This window comes from Halichoerus grypus, chromosome X (assembly GCF_964656455.1).
Source record: "Halichoerus grypus chromosome X, mHalGry1.hap1.1, whole genome shotgun sequence".
Lineage (NCBI taxonomy): Eukaryota > Metazoa > Chordata > Mammalia > Carnivora > Phocidae > Halichoerus > Halichoerus grypus.
In genome coordinates this window covers 10,116,936-10,137,290 of record NC_135727.1, presented here as the reverse complement: position 1 = coordinate 10,137,290, position 20,355 = coordinate 10,116,936, and the positions used below count along the sequence as shown (strand labels likewise).

At 35.8% G+C, this 20,355-nt stretch overlaps 1 long non-coding RNA gene across 1 annotated transcript in view; it reads left to right on the top strand.

Annotated features, from left to right (window-relative positions):
- The window catches only part of LOC144380591 (uncharacterized), a 157,187-nt gene extending 144,594 nt beyond the window's left edge, over nt 1-12,593 (top strand). The window contains exon 3 of the long non-coding RNA XR_013444799.1: nt 10,567-12,593. This is a non-coding gene — a long non-coding RNA (uncharacterized LOC144380591). The remainder of the gene's footprint in view (nt 1-10,566) is intronic.
- The last annotated feature ends 7,762 nt before the right edge of the window (nt 12,594-20,355 follow it).

Below are 20,355 nucleotides of genomic sequence, written 5' to 3'. Positions count from 1 at the left end.
ATATTCAGGAGAAAAAGTAAAGATACATATATCTTGCTTATACAAAATAGCTGTTCATATATGTTTAAATGGATGATGGCTCACTTCAAATCAACATAGTGTCTAGAATTTACTGGATATTTTTGAAATAGCAGTGAAACCATTTTGTTAATAAGGACCTATGAATGAAGGTTACAAGTTGGAATGACCCCTCTCATCGACACAGCTAATAACACAAGAGTGGAATTTTTACTTCCTATTCTGGCAACTCTAAGTTCTATTGATTTGGAGGTCTTAATCTCCAAGGGATGAATGCTTCTAGTAGTAGACACAATGATTTCATTGAATTGGAAGATGAGACTGCCACCTGACTATATTTGGTTCCTAATGACATTGAATTGACAGATATAGGAGGGGTTAACTTCCTTGCTGGAGTGACTGATTCAGAGTATCAATGTCTCTTAGTACTACCATGTCCAATAGTAAAAATTAGTAAAAGGCAATAATAGCCCATTAAAAACTCCAATCAGCAGAGGGGCTGGTTAAAAGTGAAGGGAACACAGAATAGGTGGGGGACAAATGGAGTTTTAAATATCAATTATAGCCTCATGACTGTTACAGAAACAAGAGATATAGTAGCTAGACATATGAGTTTCCTTACTTGTTATATAAATATCTTCTTTCTCTATTTTCCTTATTATTTTATTTCAGACATAATGGTAGTGGTTAATTTTACAATTTAAATTTTAGATTAAATATGTAGGTGAGATTATTACTGAGCTAGAAGAGGAATTAACATCTTCTGTATTGGTATGGGGATTCCGTGTCTTTGTTTTAATGGGGAAGAGTGTATGTGAGAGCATCTTTGTCTCCATGAAGAATAGTTACTAGAAAGAAGCATGATGTTCTTGTTAGTTCTGTTTTATGTAATTCAAATATGGGAATAAAGATGAGAATGGATGCTAAGCAAACAAATGCGTAGACTGTGCTAGACAGTTTCATTTACTTTCAGCTTCATTTCCCATGGATTTCCCTGTATCGCACAATGTTGGACACTTAAAAACTAATTCTCAGGTTTTCTTGCCAGTTAGCTTCCATTTAGGTTGAGTTTATGGAAGGCACAGGGGAGACTGGATGGCAAGAGAAAGAGAGAATGCATTTTTTTTTTTTTTTTCTTTCTTAGGTTTCTGGTAGTACCTCTGAGAAAGTCTCAAGCAGACCAGATGACCTAGGCTTCTGGGTTCTGTTTGACAGTGCAGTTCCAGGGGTCATATGTCAGCTTATGCTCCAGTAATCTTGGCCACACAGTGCTCATGGACACTGGATCTAACAGCAGCAGCAACAGTGTTGGGTGACTCCAAATTCTCTGTATTTTTCAGGGTCAGTAGAAAATGGATGGCTTAAGGTATTTAGATTCCACTGAACAAATTTACAAGTTGATGTAATTATTTTAAAACATCAATATTTGAAACATGCCAGAAATTAAATCTCTTCCTTCCTTACTTTTTTTTTTTTTTACTTAAAATTTGAAAAAAATTAGATGGCATTGCAAAAATGTGCAAACACTTTTAGAGGGTATAAGAGCAAAAAAGAAGACCTTATCCTGCAAGGTCAAGACTGGCTCATAATCATATCTCTAATCCAGTTCATGGGAAAAGCAAAAAGCAGCAGCCCAGGGCAAGTAATTTCCTTTTTTTTTTTTTTAATTAACATAATGTATTATTTGTTTCAGGGGTACGAGTCTGTGATTCATCAGTCTTACACAATTCACGGTGCTCACCATAGCACATACCCTCCCCAATGTCCATCACCCAGCTACTCCATCCCTCCCAGCCCCCTCCACTCCAGCAACCCTCAAATTGTTTCCTGAGATTAAGAGTCTCTTATGGTTTGTCTCCCCCTCTGGTTTCATCTTGTTTCATTTTTCCCTCCCTTCCCCCATGATCCTCTGTCTTGTTTCTCAAATTCCTCATATCAGTGAGATCATATGATAATTATCTTTCTCTGATTGACTTATATGAGCTTAGCGTAATACCTTCTAGTTCCATCCATGTTGTTGCAAATGGCAAGATTTCATTTTTTGATGGCTGCATAATATTCCATTGTATATATATATATACCACATCTTCTTTATCCATTCATCTGTTGGTGGACATCTAGGCTCTTTACATAGTTTGGCTATGTGGACATTGCTGCTATAAACATTGGGGTGCATGTGCCCCTTCAGATCACCACATTTGTATCTTTGGGGTAAATACCGAGTAGTGCAATAAGCAATTTCTTTCTTTCTTTTTTTTTTTTTTTTAAGTAAGTCAGAGCTTACACTAATTGTTTCCACTCCTCTTTCTTTGGTGGTAACTTAGTGACATGGCCACACCTAATTCAGAGTGAGAGTGGGAAATTTAATCTTTAGGTGTGTGTCCATATGCTCAGGTAAATTCGCTGATTTTAAGAAAGATAAGGTTTTTACTCACAAATAGCAATCACTGTCACTCTATGTCCAAAAGCCAATTTCACAGTCTTAGATTTATATTGGAAATACCTAATGAGGTTTCTTTTTCCTAGCCTCCAAGGCCTTCTTAGCCTCCAGAACCAACTGCCTATGACTCAGAATTTCTACTTCTAGGAATATGCATTCATTTAATAAGTATTGATCAAACTCCCACTATATACCCAGAACTCTTCTAGTAGCTAAGAATACAGCTTTCAGTAAGACAAATATGATCTCTGCCCTCATGGAGCTTATGTTGTGCTGGGGGTATCTGATAACAATGTTAAAAAAAGATACTACAAAATACAGATAAATGTTAGCAAGAGTAGAAAAAGACAGTCCCCCTCTTTAAATATTTCAGACCCAAGGCAAAACTGCAAACAGAGGTACTCCACATGATTATTAGATACCTAATTATATACCCTTTACAAGTATTCATGGAATAATCACAAAATGAAGAGTATATAATGCTGCAAATTGAGTCTCTTTAATTCCAAAAACTAAAACTAGAAATAGGTGATATTCTCTGATTACAGAAAATACAAGGAACTTATGTCTCAAATTTAAGTAAAACGATAAAAATTTTTAAGAATCTCTTTTAAGAAACCTGTAGGGTACAGCTTAAGTAGTGATCAGAGGAAAATTCATAACATTAAAAATATATGTTGGTAAAAAAGCAAGAATAAAAGATAATTGAAATAAGTATCTGACTGAATTAGATAAAGAACAATAAAATAAACAAAAGGAAAATAGAAGGTATTAACAAAGATAAGAGCAAAAATGAATGAATTAGAAAAATAACAATAGGATTTATTATGATTATAAATAAAATGTAAATTATAAAAATTCTAAATTATGATCTGTTGATTTAAAAGTAATAGGCAAATATTTAGCTAACCTAATGAGGAGAGAAAGAGAGAAAGCATTCATTTGAATGAAATGAAAAGTGAGGGGCACCTGGGTGGCTCAGTCATTAAGCATCTGCCTTCGGCTCAGGTCATGGTCCCAGGGTCCTGGGATCAAGCCCCATGTCGGGCTCCCTGCTCAGCGAGGAGCCTTCTTCTCCCTTTGCCCTCCCCCTGCTTGTGTTCCCTCTCTCACTGTGTCTCTGTCAAATAAATAAAATCTTAAAAAAAAAAAAGAAATGGGGCGCCTGGGTGGCTCAGTCGTTAAGCGTCTGCCTTCAGCTCAGGTCATGATCCCAGGGTCCTGGGATCGAGCCCTGCGTCGGGCTCCCCGCTCTGTGGGAAGCCTGCTTCTCCCTCTCCCACTCCCCCTGCTTGTGTTCCCTCTCTCGCTGTGTCTCTCTCTGTCAAATAAATAACTAAAATCTTTAAAAAAAAAAAAAAAGAAAGAAAGAAAAAAAAAGAAAAAAAGAAATGAAAAGTGATAATTGGAAAATAATCACATGGGCAGATAAAACTATAATAAACTATTTTTTCAACTTTATGCCAATAAATGTGAAAACTTGGATAAAATAGATAATTTTCTAGAAAAACATACTTTACCAAAACTGACCACAAAATTGATAGAAAACTGCAACAGACTAATTTCCATAGAATATGAGAAAATTATCAGATTAAGCCAATAGACAAAAACAAAAACACAAAAATATATCCATTTGAGATGATTTCACTGTCAAATTCTATCTAGCTTTTTTTTATGTTATGTTAATCACCATACATTACATCATTAGTTTTTGATGTAGTGTTCCATGATTCATTGTTTGCATATAACACCCAGTGCTCCATGCAGTACGTGCCCCCTTTAATACCCATCACCAGGCAAACCCATCCCCTCACCCTCCTCCCCTCTGGAATCCTCAGTTTGTTTCTCAGAGTCCATAGTCTCTCATGGTTCGTCTCCCCCTCCAATTTCAAAGAGCAACTATTTTAGTTCCGAACATAGACAATGAACAGAGCCAAAAGCTACTTACTTTCCATGAAATTATTTTAACACTGATATCAAAATTACAAAAACTGGCACATAAAATAAAACTATAGACCAAGATAATTTAGGAAAATTGATGCAAAAAATCAACATATAATATTAACAATCCAATAGGACCTTAAAAGAACAGATCCATAGGGAGTGAGTAGTTAGTTTGAGGAATACAAGGATGATGTAGTAATAGGAAATCTAATATACCTCATCATCACAGTAGATCTAAGAAAAAAAAACTTTTATTGACTCTAAAATTGCGGAAGACACACAACAAACTTCAATAAACTCTTAATTTAAAAAATAGTTAATAAAATATGAATATGTGCCTATGCTTTTAACATAATATAACAGAGTATATATATCTCACCCCAAAAGGCAGCATCATGTTTAATGGGGAAATACTAGATGAATTCCCACTAAAGTAAGGAACTAGATACAAATATCTACTATTACTATTATTATTTAATGTTACTTTGGAAATACTGACTAAAACAATCGACAAATAAAATAAATTAGCTGTAAATGAAAAGGGAGGAGGCAAAGCTATCCCTATTTGCAAATGATATGATTGTATTCATAGAAAACCCAACGAAAACAATTGAAAAAGAAAAGTACCATAAATCAGTAAATTAGTAAGGTACAAAGTAATATACAGAAATCAGTAACTTTCATAAGTATACACAACTACCAGTAAGGTTGTTGTTTTAATGGAATGAATGACATAATGAAAGAAGACACATATTTAAAATAGTAACAAAAAAAAGATAAGACATTTGGGATAAGTATTAAAAATAATAGGTAAGTTTTATATAAAGAGAACACATTAAAATCACTCTTGAAGGACACAAAAGAGGGTAGACAATAACTGCTGTCCTGAATAGGGACTGTCAAAAAAAAAGCATGTTATTATTTCTCCCTAAATAAATCTATAAGTGTAATAGGAACTCCTCAAAACACACAAGATTACACAGTTATTAAGTGGCAGAGCTGTGAGAGGAACTCAGAAGAGCTGTTTCAATGTCAGTGTCCTAACATACTGCACTAAACTGTCTAGAGAGCATCTTCATTCTTTTTTTTATTTATTTAAATTCAAGTTAGTTAACATATAGTGTAGTATTGGTTCCAGGAATAGAACTTAGTGATTCATCACTTAGATATAACATCCAGTGCTTATCACAAGTGCCCTCTTTAATACCCATCACCCATTAGCCCATATCCACACCCACTTCCCCTCCAGAAATCCTCAGTTTGTTCTCTATAGCTAGGAGTCTCTTATGGTTTGCCTCCCTCTCTTTTTACCTTATTTTTTCCTTTCTTTCCCCATGTTTATCTGTTTTGTTTCTTAAATTCCACATATGAGTGGTATCATATAATATTTGCCTTTCTCTGACTGACTTATATTGCTTAGCAAAATACGCTCTAGTTCCATCCACATTGTTGCAAATGACGTTTCATTCTTTTTGATGGCTGAGTAATATTCCATTGTGTGTATATGTGTATATATATAAATGTATAAATCTCACATCTTCTTTATCCATTCATCAGTTGATGGACATTTGGGCTCCTTCCATCATTTGGCTATTGTTGATAGTGCCACTATAAACATTGGGGTGCATGTGTCCCTTCGAACCAGCACTTTTGTATCCTTTGGGTAAATACCTGGTAGCACAATTGGTAGTCATAGGGTAGCTCTATTTTTAACTTTTTGAGGAACCTCCATACTGTTTTCCAGAGTGGGTGTACCAGTTTGCATTCCCATCAACAGTGTAAGAGGGTTCTCCATTCTCCTCATCCTCACCAAAATCTGTTGTTTCCTGAGTTGTTAATTTTAGTTATTCTGACAGGAGTGAGGTGGTATCTCATCATGGTTTTGATTTGTATTTCCCTGATGATGAGAGATGTTGAGCATTTTTTCATGTGTCTGTTAGCCATTTGTATGTCTTCATTGGAGAAATGTCTCTTCATGTCTTCTGCCCATTTCTTAACTGGATTATTTATTTTGGGGGTGTTAATTTTGATGAGTTCTTTATAGATTTTGGATACTAACCCTTTATCAGATATGTCATTTGCAAATATCTTCTCCCATTCCATTGGTTGCCTTTTAGTTTTGTTGATTGTTTCCTTCACTGTACAGAAGCTTTTTATCTTGATGAAGTCCCAATAGTTCATTTTTGCTTTTGTTTCCCTTGCCTCCAGAGACATGTCTAGTAAGAAGTTGCTGAGGCTAAGGTCAAAGAGGTTGCTGTCTGCTTTATCCTTTAGGATTTTGATGGCTTCCTATCTCACATTTAGGTCTTTCATCCATTTTGAATTTATTTTTGTGTATGGTGAGAGAAAGTGGTTCAGTTTCATTCTTCTGTATGTGGCTGTCCAATTTTCCCAACACCATTTGTTGAAGAGACTGTCTTTTTTCCATTGGATATTCTTTCCTGCTTTGTCAAAAATTAGTTGGCCATACAGTTTTGGGTCCATTTCCAGGTTCTCTATTCTGTTCCATTGATCTATATGTCTGCTTTTGTGCCAGTACAACACTGTCTTGATGATTACAGCTTTGTAATACAGCTTAAAGTCTTGAATTGCGATACCTCCCACTTTGCTTTTCTTTTTCAACATTACTTTGGCTATTTGGGGTCTTTTCTGGTTCCATACAAGTTTCAGAATTGTGTGTTCCAGCTCTGTTCAAAATGCTGTTGGTTTTTTGATAGGGATTGCACTGAATGTGCAGATTGCATTGGGTAGTATAGCCATTTTAAATACTTTATTTAATTATTTGTGAGAAAGAGAGCATGCACAAAAGAGCATAATCAGGGGGAGGGGGAGAGGGGGAGGGAGAAGCAGACTTCCTGCTGAACAGGGAGCCCAGTGCAGGGCTGGATCCCAGGACCCTGGATCATGACCTGAGCTGAAGACAGACGCTTAACCAACAGCCTCCCAGGAGCCCCGGTAGTATAGCCATTTTATCAGTATTTGTTATTCCAATCCAAGAACATGGAATGTCTTTTCCATTTCTTTGTGTCTTCTTCAATTTCTCTCAGAAGTGTTCTATTGTTTTTAGAGTACAGATCTTTTGGTTAGGTTTATTCCTAAGTATCTTATGGTTTTGGGTACAATTGTAAATGGGATTGATTCCCTGATTTCTCTTTCTGCTGCTTTGTTATTGGTGTATAGAAATGCAACGGATTTCTGTACATTGATTTTATATCCTGCGACTTTACTGAATTCATGTATCAGTTCTAGCAATTTTTCAGTAGAGTCTTTCGGGTTTTGTACATAGAGTATCATGCTGTCTGCAAAGAGTGAAAGTTTGACTTCTTCCTTCTCGATTTGGATTCCCTTTATTTCTTTTTGTTGTCTGATTGCTGAGGCTAGGACTTGCAGCAGTATGTTGAACAATAGTGGTGAGAGTGGACATCCCTGTCGTGCTCCTGACCTTAGGGGAAAACTCTCAGTTTTTCCCCATGGAGGATGATATTAGCTGTGGGTCTTTTGTATATGGACTTCATGATGTTGAGCTATGCTCCTTCTTTCCCTACTTTCTTGAGGGTTTTTATGAAGAAAGGATGCTGTAGTTTGTCAAATGCTTTTTCTGCATCTATTTGGAGTATCATATGATTCTTATCCTTTCTTTTATTAACGTGGTATGTCACGCTGATTGATTTGCTGATATTGAACCACCCCTGCAGCCCAGGAATAAATCCCACTTGGTCATGGTGAATACTCCTTTTAATGTACTATTGGATACTATTGGCTAGTATTTTGGTGAGAATTTTTGCATCCAAGTTCATCAGGGATATTGGCCTGGAATTCTCCTTCTTAGTGGGGTCTTTGTCTGGTTTTGGAATCAAGGTAATGCTGGTCTCATAGAACGAGTTTGGAGGTTTTCCTTCCATTTCTATTTCTTGAAACAGCTTCAGAAGAATATGTATTAATTTTTTAAATGTTTGGTAGAGTTCCCTTGGAAAGCCATCTGGCCCTGGACTCTTGTTTGTTGGTGATTCCATTTCTTTACCGGTTATAAGTCTGTTCAAATTTTCTATTTCTTTCTGTTTCAGTTTTGGTAGTTTATATGTTTCTAGGAATTCATCCATTTCTTCCAGATTGCCCAATTTGTTGGTATATAGTTGCTCATAATATGCTCTTATACTTGTTTGTATTTCTGCAGTGTTGGTTGTGATCTCTCTTCTTTCACTTGTGATTTTATTTGGGTCCTTTTTCTTTCCTTTCTGGTAAGCCTGGCTAGGGGTTTATCAATTTTGTTAATTCTTTCAAAGAACCAGCTCCTAGTTTTGTTGATCAGCTCTACTCTTTTGATTTCTATGCCATTTATTTCTGCTCTAATCTTTATTATTTCCCTTCTTCTGCTGGTTTTAGGCTTTATTTGTTGTTCTTTTTCCAAATCCTTTAAGTATAAATTTAGGTTGTGTATTTGAGACTTCTTGTTTCTTAAGGAAGGCCTGTATTGCTATATACTTCCCTGTTATGATGGCCTTTGCTGTGTCCCAAAGGTTTTGGACTGTCATGTGTTCAGTTTCATTTGCTTCCATGTATTTTTTTAATTTCTTCTTTAATTTCCTGGTTAACCCAGTCATTCTTTAGTAAGATGTTCTTTAACTTCCATGTATTTGTGGTCTTTCCAATTTTTTTCTTGTGGTTGACTTCAAGTTTCATAGCATTGTGGTCTGAAAATACGCATGGTATGATCTCAGTATTTTTTTACTGATTGAGGCCTGATTTGTGACCCAGTATGTGATCTATTCTGGAGAATGTTCCATGTGCAATTGAAAAGAATGTGTATTCTGCTGCTTTAGGATGAAATGCTCTGAATATATCTGTTGAGTCCATCTGGTCCAGCATGTCATTCAAAGCCATTGTTTCCTTGTTGACCTTCTGCTTAGATGATCTGTCCATTGCTGGGAGTGGGGTATTAAAGTTCCCTATATTTTTGTATTATTATCAGTTTCTTTATGTTTTTATTAATGGATTTATATATTTGGTTTCTTCCAAGTTGGGGCATAAATATTTAAAATTGTTAGATCTTCTTGTTGGATAGACCCCTTTATTATGATATAGTATCCTTTTTCATCTCTTATTACAGTTTTTGATTTAAAATCTAGTTTTTCTGATAGAAGTATGGCTACTCCAGCTTTCTTTTCATGTCCATTAGCCTGATAGATGGTTCTCCATCCCCTCACTTTCAATTTGGAGGTGTCTTTGGATCTAAAATGAGTCTCTTGTAAGCAGCATATCAATGGGTCTTGTTTTTTTTATCCATTCTGATACCGTATGTCTTTTGATTGGAACATTGAGTCCATTTACATTCAGAGTAGTTATTGATAGATATGAATTTAGTGCGGTTGTATTACATGTAAAGTTGCTGTTCCTATAGATTGGCCCTGTTGCTTTCTAGTCTTTTTTGCTTTTGGTACTCATTCTTTTTTGTGCAAGATTGTATTCCACTGTATGGATGTAGCAAAATTTACTTACTCATTTTCCTGTTGATTCCCATTTAGATTCTTAGCAACATTTGGTTTTACAAATAATTCACATGTATATATCATTTCACACATGCACACAAACATTTATGGGTTCAATTCCCAAAATGGAATTGTTCAGTCAAAGGATATATGCATTTGAAATTTTGATAGATATTGCTAAATTTCCCTTGAATATGTACTACTCCTAGCAACAAATTAAAATGCCTGTTTACATAAATCTTTGGCAATGAGTGTATTATCAAGCCTTTTGATTTTAGCCAATGTGATAATTGAAAAATTGGAACTTGAAGTAGTTTTAACTTGCTTTTCTCTTATTATGAGTCAAGATGTCTATCTTTTCCGTCATAAGAGCTACATCTATCTATCTATCTATAATAACATTTCTAGGAAATTAGAATGAGTTCCTAATTTGTATATAAGAAACAGTAATTACATTTGGAGGTAGGGTAGAAATTGGGCAAATAAGGCACAGGAGTGAAAGAGGTACTTTCACTGGACAGTATATATATATATATATATATATATAAATTCTGAACCACATGAAGAGGGTTGAATTGTGTCCTCTCAAAGAGATATGTTGAAGTCCTAACCCCAAGTACCTCAAAATGTGACCTTATTTGAAACTAAAGTCATTGTGGATGTAATTATTTACATTAGGATGCAGTCATACTGGAGGAGGATGGACCCAATATGTAATCCAATATGACTGGTGTCCTTCTAAGAAGAGAAGAAACACAGACTCTGAGACACACAGGGAGAAGGCCATGTGATGCTCGAGGCAGAGACTGGAGTGATGCTGCCAGAAACCAAGGAACACTTGGGGCTACCAGAAGCTGGAAGATGCAAGGAAGGATCCTCCCATAAAAATTTCAGAGGGAGCATGGCCCTGGCAACACTTTGATTTTGGACTTCGAGACTCCAGAACTCAGACCTGTGAGACAATAATTTAATAATAATAATTTCTTCTATTTTAAGTCACCCAGTTTGTGGCAATTTGTTGCAATAGCCTAGGAAACTGATAGAAACACCTGACAACTAAAAATATGTATTTAAGTATATTGTCTTGAACGTTATTTAATGGTAACAGTTTGAGTAGGTAATGAATCTAGAAGGCACTTCTCATGTCATACTGGATCTCTTGCTTCACATTAGGGTTTATAGACAACTGAGCTGAACTCTATTAGGCCAATAAGAGAGAAGTATTTGCTTTTGAAACTTAGAGAATTAATAATAATTTAACAAAAACCATTAAAGCCACTCTCTTACAGATTATGCCTTGCTCATTTCTTTTTCTGTATGTATAATTTTGTATCAATTACCGTAAACCTTTGCAGGATATTATGTTAAAGTCAGGAGCTCCTTATAGAATAGAACCTCTTTAAAGCAGTCTACTATTAAGGCTTAAAATATTGAATAGAAGTAGCAGGCTTTTGGGGGGAATTACAGGTTTCACATACTTATAATATGAGAATCTGTGGTGGTCTGGGGTGAGGGAGAATCCATTAAGAGTTATTATTTTCCATTAAAAGCAAAAAGCATACCCAAGGAGACTGTTGTTAAAAACTGACTTGATTTAAGGAGGAAAGAAGTTGCATAAACAAATGAAACACCAGGAGATGGTTAATCAGCTTTGTGTGACTCATTACAAGAATCCTTTAATACCTGCTAATAACATGCATTTGATATCATATTTATAATGCTGAATAGAATAAAAACACTATAAGCTGCATTAAAGTGTCACTTGTTGAAAATTACTTTAGATGTCTGTTTAAACTAATATAAAAAATCTTAACTAAATGTGTTCTCATATTTGAAACTGCCCTACATTTAGCCCCAGAAATGAATCTACCTGTGCTTGGTGGTCAACTTTCTTGATAAGGATTGGTGAATCCCAAAATTCTGAAAAGTAGGGCAGCTGAGACATTGGGGAGGGAACATAGTCCTCATTCTGATCTGACACTGGATATTAACTCAAGCTGTACTCTTATGGGACAAAGAGCACTGAACAAGGAAAGCAGAGACCTGGGGCCTAGACCCAGTCACTTCACCTTCCACACCACCATTGTCCTATCTGTAAAAGAGACATAATGGTACCAAGATACTTTGTGTTGAATGGTTTTTTTCCAACGTGCAAGGTTATCTTGGGATCAGTGTGAGAGTGGATGTGAAAGCACTTTGCAGTTTGTGAAATTACATATATGGAATATTATCTTTTTATTTTATGAAGAAGTAGTTTTGTTCTAATAGCTGAATATATTTTTTGAATGAATAAAAGAGGAAACAAATGCAAGTCAAGTATGTTGCATTGTGTGCTCAGTTAAATCAAGCCCATAGAAACTTTTTTTTTTTTTTTTTGTATACTCAACCCAATGTTACATTAGTTTCAGGTGTACAACATAGTGGTTCAACCTTATGCTGTGCTCACCACGAGTGTAGCTACCTTCTGTCACCACACAACACTACTACAGTATTATTGACTATATCTCTTATGCCATGCCTTTTATCCCCATGACTTACTCATTCCATAACTAGAAGCCTGTATCTCCTACTTCCCTTCACCCATTTTCCGAACACTCCACCCCTGCCCCTCTGGCAACCATTAGTTTGTTCTCTGTATTTATAGGTCTGATTCTGCTTTTTGTTTATTCATTTGTTTACAAAAATGTATTTTTAAGATGACTGTATAACATTGCATTTATTTGCTTTCCCATGAATTTATGCAAACTTCTATTTTGCATAATTATATTTTAAAATATATCTGTTGATATTAGCCAGAGCACTTTGAAAAATGTGCTAACATTTAATACAGCAATATTTAAGAAGTGGAAATAAAATAAGTATAGATTACACATAAGGCAATTGGCACTTAAAATTCTAAGTATACCATTTTTTAAAATGAATCTCTGAAACAAATAATACATTATATGTTAAGAAAAAAAAGAAGAAGATAGCAAGAAGGGAAAAATGAAGGGAGGGAATTCAGAGGAGGAGACGAACCATGAGAGACTATGGACGCTGAGAAACAAACTGAGGGTTCTAGAGGGGAGGGGGGTGGGAGGATGGGTTAGCCTGGTGATGGGTATTAAGGCGGGCACATTCTGCATGGAGCACTGGGTGTTATACACAAACAATGAATCATGGAACACTACATCAAAAACTAATGATGTAATGTATGGTGATTAACATAACATAATAATAATTTAAAAAAAGACAAGCACAGAAAAAAAATAAATAAAAATGAATCTTAATTACATTAATACCTTATAGCAGCATAACATTTCATAGTTCAAAAAAATATTTCCACTTACATTACTCTTTGATTTTCACACTCACCACAAGTAGTTATTTATTTCAGTGTACCGGTAAGAAAATGGAGATTTTGAGAGGTTATCAAGGCCATCACTTCTGGTAAATGGCAGAATTGAACTAAAAGTCAGTTTTCTTCCTCCCCAAATCATTGGACTAAGCATCATGATTAATTTATTAAAGATATATGTATTGGGGCATAGTCTATGCCAGCTTTTCCATATTTTAAGTAGAAATTTTCTTTTACTTACCCAATTTTTAATTATTTATTTTAATGCTGTGTTTCTTTAATATGGCAAAGCAAATGGCAGTATTTGTACATATCTGGGTGTATTCCTCCTACCATGGTTTGGCCTGCTATCTTTTCAACACTGCAAATTTTAAAAGGTATCTACATGTACTAAATGAGTAGATATTTAAATCAGGGTAACTGTAAGGAGTTAGTTCTCTGCGGGAATCTGAGAATGAAGGGCAGACACTTGATGAAATGGCTGGGAAGAAACCTCCTGCTGTGCATGTCTGTGTTTTTCCCACCACTCTATAGTGATAAATATGCATCAGAGTATGGGGCTGTTCATCCAGTCTGGATTAAAAATGCAAGGATCTAAATAAGTAAAAAGGGATGAGGTTGGGAATGGAGTATTCCAGAAATTCTAAATGTCATGACATTTTCTATTTGCACAGAGGCAGCGTGGACAGAGAAGAACACTTAATTGAGAGCTACTGGCTCTACTTTGTGAGACTGGGCAGGTCACATCTCCCTTCCAGTCTGCACACACTGCATCTGTGATATAAGAATATCAGGACTCTCTAGAGACCACCTAGGGCTCTAAGGTGTTTTTTGTGTAGGAGCCCTTGTACATCAGCATCCTCTGATTTAACACCTTTCCTCTCCCTTTCTAACTTTCCTCAGTCTGGCAAAGTCACATATATCCTTTAAGATACAGCCATATCTCAAATGCAACCTCTCCTATAACATTTCCCTGACTTTCCCAGAAACGAGTTCCTAAGAGCTTCTATATTCAAATGTACTTACCTGCAGTGTTATGTTATAATGTACTATTTTGAGTTTAAGAAGGCTGTCTCTCCTGTCAAATTGAGTTTCCTGATAACGGTTCTGTCTGATCACTTTTGTGTCCATAGGCCCAATGCAAATTAAATGCTCATTGCCAACTAACTTTGGTTTAGAATAGACACTAAATAAATGTCTGTTGAAATATTAGGCTGATCTTCAGTGGAGTGCTGTCACTGAGAGTATGGTCAATATATGCTAAGGGGTTAACCTTGTGCTGAATGGAGAGGCCTACAAGACACATGGTAATGTACATTCTCTTCTAATATCCTTTCAAGAGGAATGAGCACAAGAAAGATATAGAGAGGTGTTCCCTTAACATTAAAAGCAAATGTGCAGGGCAAGTGGAAGGTAGATTTTTCATCTATAAAGCAGTTAGTGCCTTCATCCAGTGAGATCCTCCCCCAGGCTTTAAGAAATGAAAAATTAATACACACATTTCCCATTGGATACAGTAGACATTGTGCATAAAAATTCCCATGCTTTATGTAATAAGACAACCTCAAAGTATATTGGCTAAAAATAACTGAATTTTAAAAATTTATTCTTTGAGCTTTCCCTTTATTGATTATAGAAATGTTTTAACAGGTGACTCAAAGCCATTGTTATTTCAAACTGAAAACTCTTTCATCATTTCTACCATTTGGCCATACAGATATCCCAATAGGCATACCATTTTAACTAGTCCTCAGGAGTATCTGAAAGTCATACTATCTGAAATATCAATTCATAGATATAAATTTCTCCTGTACAAATAATGGAAACTTTGACCTCAATAAAAGAAGAATATAGGGCTTAGATAATTCATTGAGAAGATGCTTACTTCCTGGCTTTTTAATAGAACACATTTTCTTTCCTTTTGTTTATAAATCTCTCAGCACCTTGTGAATCTTAATTGCCTGATGTTATAATTCAGAGGCAGACATATAATAGCAGGCTTTGTGGCAGGTAAGTGCATACACTGAAATGGAGAAAAAGGAAGACAGAGCATCGAGAGAATGAATTTTAAAGCCCACAGATAGTAGCTGTCTTGAAACCACACCTGCACATTCATGCCCAGCTCACACCCCTCTCCTGTACTTCCCAGTTAACCTCTCCTTGAAGCCTGAAATATAGACACAACACAGTTATGTTCACACACTGTGCAGATATTTGTTTGAGGAAATAAGGATAAGGTCTGCTACTTCACTGCTTTATGTACAGATTGAATTCATTAAAACTTGGATCAGTTTGACGGAGAACCTGAAGTATGAATCTGACTTAAGTTTCCACATCAAAAAGAATATTAACTAATATTAACTCATTTAGGTCATGAGCAACTTCATCTATCTGTCCTAGGTCATAATTTAGAGAAGTGCTTGGTTCAAATTATCTTTCTCCATTTGTGGGTACTTATATGGGGGAAAGCTAGTAGGCAGAGGCTGGTGAGGGCAAGGAAGCCTAGCTGAGTTGGCTGGCTTAGGCCAATGAGCTCAGTGCACAATTAGCTCTGGTCACAGTGATTGGTTTAGAGGTAGGCAGACAGCTTATAGTTGTCTAACGTATGTGAATGGCAGGACTTTGATGTGGCTTACCTCAGACCTTAAAATTAACTCAGAGGTGATAAATTTCAGGAAAATAAGACCAAGATTAGAACTAAATGAGTTCTAAGGTTTAATGCTTTGTAACCCCCACCAAGCATCCAGAAGTTTCCAAACCAAAAGACATCTAATATCTTGCAAATTTAGTCACTGGCACCATTTCCTCAGGGGTCCAAAATAATTCACAGGTTGTTTTCTCAAAGTACTTTCAACAAATGTATATCATAGGGAATGGCTTAAAGCACACTTCAAAGCACTTAATGTACCAAAAAACCTTTACTGTTAGGGAAGGAAAGTGAATGCACAAAACCCAGCATATAAAGAAATAAGACCATTAAAAAAGAAAGATTTCACTATATATTTTGATATATTTAGTTTGGAAAAAAAATTCCCCAAATATGGGAAAGTGACTAAAGATAATTATGATATTTGAAAAAGAAGAAAGACACGACATGAGAGATCGTTTGCTTTTACTTATAAACTAGAGACAGCTTAAATTGTATAAGATCAGATATGGAGTCAAACCTAAAAACTAAAGTTTTAAATAAGCAAAGCTCATATACAGTTCTGTGTCAAGCATCTTATTAAACTACTCCTCTGGTTATTAACAGACATAAGCTATTGATATGGAACCTGCCTCTCTTATATTCCCTTTATGAAAGAAGTAGTATGTGATAGAAGGAGGAATATGAGATGAGGAATCAGAAATGGACTGTAATCCTAGCTCTACAAATTACAGGTACTGTGACCTTGGATAACCCATTTAATTGCTCTGCATCTCTGTGTTTTCATCTATCAAGTGGGAATAATGTTAATTCTCCTTAAACCTGGTTTTTAGTCAAATGTAATAACATCAAATTGCTTATTATTTTTATTATTAGTTTGAAATATTACATACTTATTACATGGTATCAATAAATATGGAACACTATAGTGACAAAACAGAAAGTCTTCTATATGCATACAACCTTGAGATAACTGCTATTGATATTAATGCATTTCTCTCTTTTGGTGTATTTTTTTTTAATATAATTGAGATCACCCTAAATATAATATTGTCTATTCCTTACTTTGATTTAAGGTGCTATGATAATAATTTCCATAGGACTTTAGAAATATTTTTAACATAATTTTAAATGCTACATATTTATGGTGTTAATTTCTTTGTTTAAATAATATTTGGTTATTTGGTCCTTTCTCTCTATATTTTTATTATTCTATATAAAATTTGATGAAAATCTTTATATATAAGTCTTTTATTGAATTTTAGTTTATTTCTCTAGGCCAATTCCCAGAAGTGGAATTATTGGGTGACTATGAACATTTTTTAAACAATCATGAACTCTGCCAAATTGTCCACAGAAAGTTTAAACCACTTGATTCATCCACTAGGTCATTATGAGAGTATCTGTCTTACAGCAACTTTGCTGAAATTTTGCCCTTAAAATTTTCATTAAAAATTATTTTATTTTGCATATCTTTGATTATTTTGCAAATCTTTGATTACTCATAAAATGAAACATTTTGAGAAGGCCTCTGGAATAGTAAAATGTTACATAAACGTTATTCTTTTTTGAAGCCATTTGTTATCACTATTCTGCTGTCACCTCTGGGCTCAGAGGTGCCTGCCCATGCCCTGGGTCTTGTCTGTAAACTATAACCCTGCCACACCATGAGGCATGTTTCAGAATTCTCTGACTCCTCAAGCCCTGTAATAAGCATCAGGTTTACTTGCCTTGGATATCTGACTTGATTACTGATCTATGAGAATGTATTTACTCACTCTACCACACTTCACTTACTGACCTCTCTAAGGATACCTACCACCCTGAAGGGGCATCCTACAAATATTATGAAGTTGCTATTATTGGGGCCAATTAAATTCTGTGAAGATATTAGAGATGTTACTTGTTCAATTGTGTGGTGGCTAAGGGCAAAATGAGATTAGTATAAGGGAGCTCATTTCATATTCTTATTTCCCATGGGAAATCATATCAAGTTTAATTTTGCTTACATGAATTATTTGAATGATGATATTGAAAACATAATTTTCAGATGTGTAGAACCTATTAGTGGTAGAAAATCAAGACAAGCAACAAATTAAGATTTACAATGTGAACTAAACTGTGCTGGTATGAAATTCAGGCAAATGTAACATTCAGCCAAATCCATCAGCTCATGGAAAATATCAGTCCAACCAGCTTTTTGACTAAAGCAATAGGTAAGTAGACAAAGTTGGCTAAACTGGTAGTATCCAGTTTGTCAGGCCTTAGTTTAAATAAAACAGTTAGTAGGATAGAGTTTAATTTCTGGTCCTTGTTTTGCTCTTACTTAGATATTTGCTTTTATACTGATCCCCAGTCACTATCCTTATCTTCCCCCTTAAGCCACCTTACCTTTTTTCTCCTGGACTGCCATTGAGGTGCTCACTGATGGAGGCTAACTAATGTTGCTTAAACTCATTTTTTGCCCTTTCCACCTAGAATAGATTTCTTATTTCTCTGCCCTATCTCATGAAAATGTAGACATGATTTTATAATTTTCTTCTAGCAAGCTACCACTGTTAATTCCTGCTGATTCTAGCAAAGACTACAGAGCAATGTTATTGCTCAAATGGAAATGAATTCTAATTCATTCCAATTTTTATTTTAATAAGACTGTAGGTACCTGCATAACACTAAATACCACCAATGCACCAACAATGAAGCCATTCAAGAAAGCTTTGTGATTAACCTTTGGTGATTTTAAACAATGCCTCTCTGGACACATGCACGAAATGAACAAAGTTTGATTATGTGCCTGGCCTTTCCCACCATTCTCCACACTGCTTCTTTCCTTCCCCATGAATGCAGTGCTCCCACAATCTCCTTTCTCTTCTGACAAACAAATACTTCTCTTAGGATAAGATTGCATTAACTTCCTCACAGAATGAGGTGCAAGAACTGATGAGGCTGAATGTAGGCCTCCTCCCAAGGAGCTGGACTATCAACAGCTGAAGCTAACTTCACTTAAATCAAGGTAACATATGTCTAATTCCATAATGGGAGAAACTTGGCACTTATGCCACCACTCTTCCCTCCCACATCCATAGTAGTCATCATTGATTGATCATAAGACTCTCCTGCTAAGGCAGGAAGCACCCTCCTCAGAATCTTTCTCAACACACTGATTCGGGCAGTGACTGTTAACTAATCAGAACTGGTGTTTAAAATGAAACTTATTTGCCACCAATGTTTTTTTGTTTTGTTTTGTTTTGTTTTGTTTTGTTTTGTTTTGTTTTTTAAAGATTTTATTTATTTATTTGACAGAGAGAGACACAGTGAGAGAGGGAACACAAGCAGGGGGAGTGGGAGAGGGAGAAGCAGGCCTCCCGCAGAGCAGAGAGCCCGATGCGGGGACCCTGGGATCATGACCTGAGCCGAAGGCAGACGCTTAACGACTGAGCCACCCAGGCGCCCCACCACCAATGGTTTTAATGGAACATTTTTTAGGCTTGGGAAGTCCAGCTGATAAAGGTGTTTGGAATCACATTCATTCCCTCTGAACTTATACCACATGGATAATTGTTCATATTCCATTTTTTTTAATTTTTTTATTTAAATTCAATTAATTAACATATAGTGTATTATTAGTTTCAGAGGTAGAGGTCTGTGATTCATCAATCTTATATAATACCCAGTGCTCATTACATCACATGCCATCCTTAATATCCATCACCCAGTTACCCCATCCCCCTACTCCCTCCCCTCCAGTAACCCTCAGTTTGTTTCCTATGATTAAGAGTCTCTTATGTTTTGTCTCAATCTCTGATTTCATCTTGTTTTATTTTTTCCTCTCTTCCCTTATGACCCTGTTTTGTTTCTTAAATTCCACACGAGTGAGATCATATGATAATTGTCTTTCTCTGATTGACTTATTTCACTTAGCATAATACCCTCTAGTTCCATCCACATCATTGCAAATGGCAAGATTTCATTTTTTGACAGCTGAGTAGTATTCCATTGTATATATATACCACATCTTCTTTAGCCATGCATCTGTTGATAGACATCTGGGCTCTTTCCATAGTTTGGCTATTGTGGACATTGCTGCTATAAACATTGGGGTGCAGGTGCCCCTTTGGGTCACTACATTTCTATCTTTGGGGTAAATACCCAGTAGTGCAATTGCTGGGTCATAGGGTAGCTCTATTTTCAACTTTTTGAGGAACCTCCATACTGTTTTCCAGAATGGGTGTACCAGCTTACATTCCCATCAGAAGAATGAGGGGGTTACCCTTTCTCCTCATCCTCGCCAACATTTCTTGTTTCCTGACTTGTCAACTTTAGCTATTCTGACTGGTGTGAGGTGGTATCTCATTATGGTTTTGATTTGTATTTCCCCGATGCTGAGTGATATGGAGCATTTTTTCATGTGTCTGTTGGCCATTTGTATGTCTTTTTTGGAGAAATGTCTCTTCGTGTCTTCTGCCCATTTCTTGATTGGATT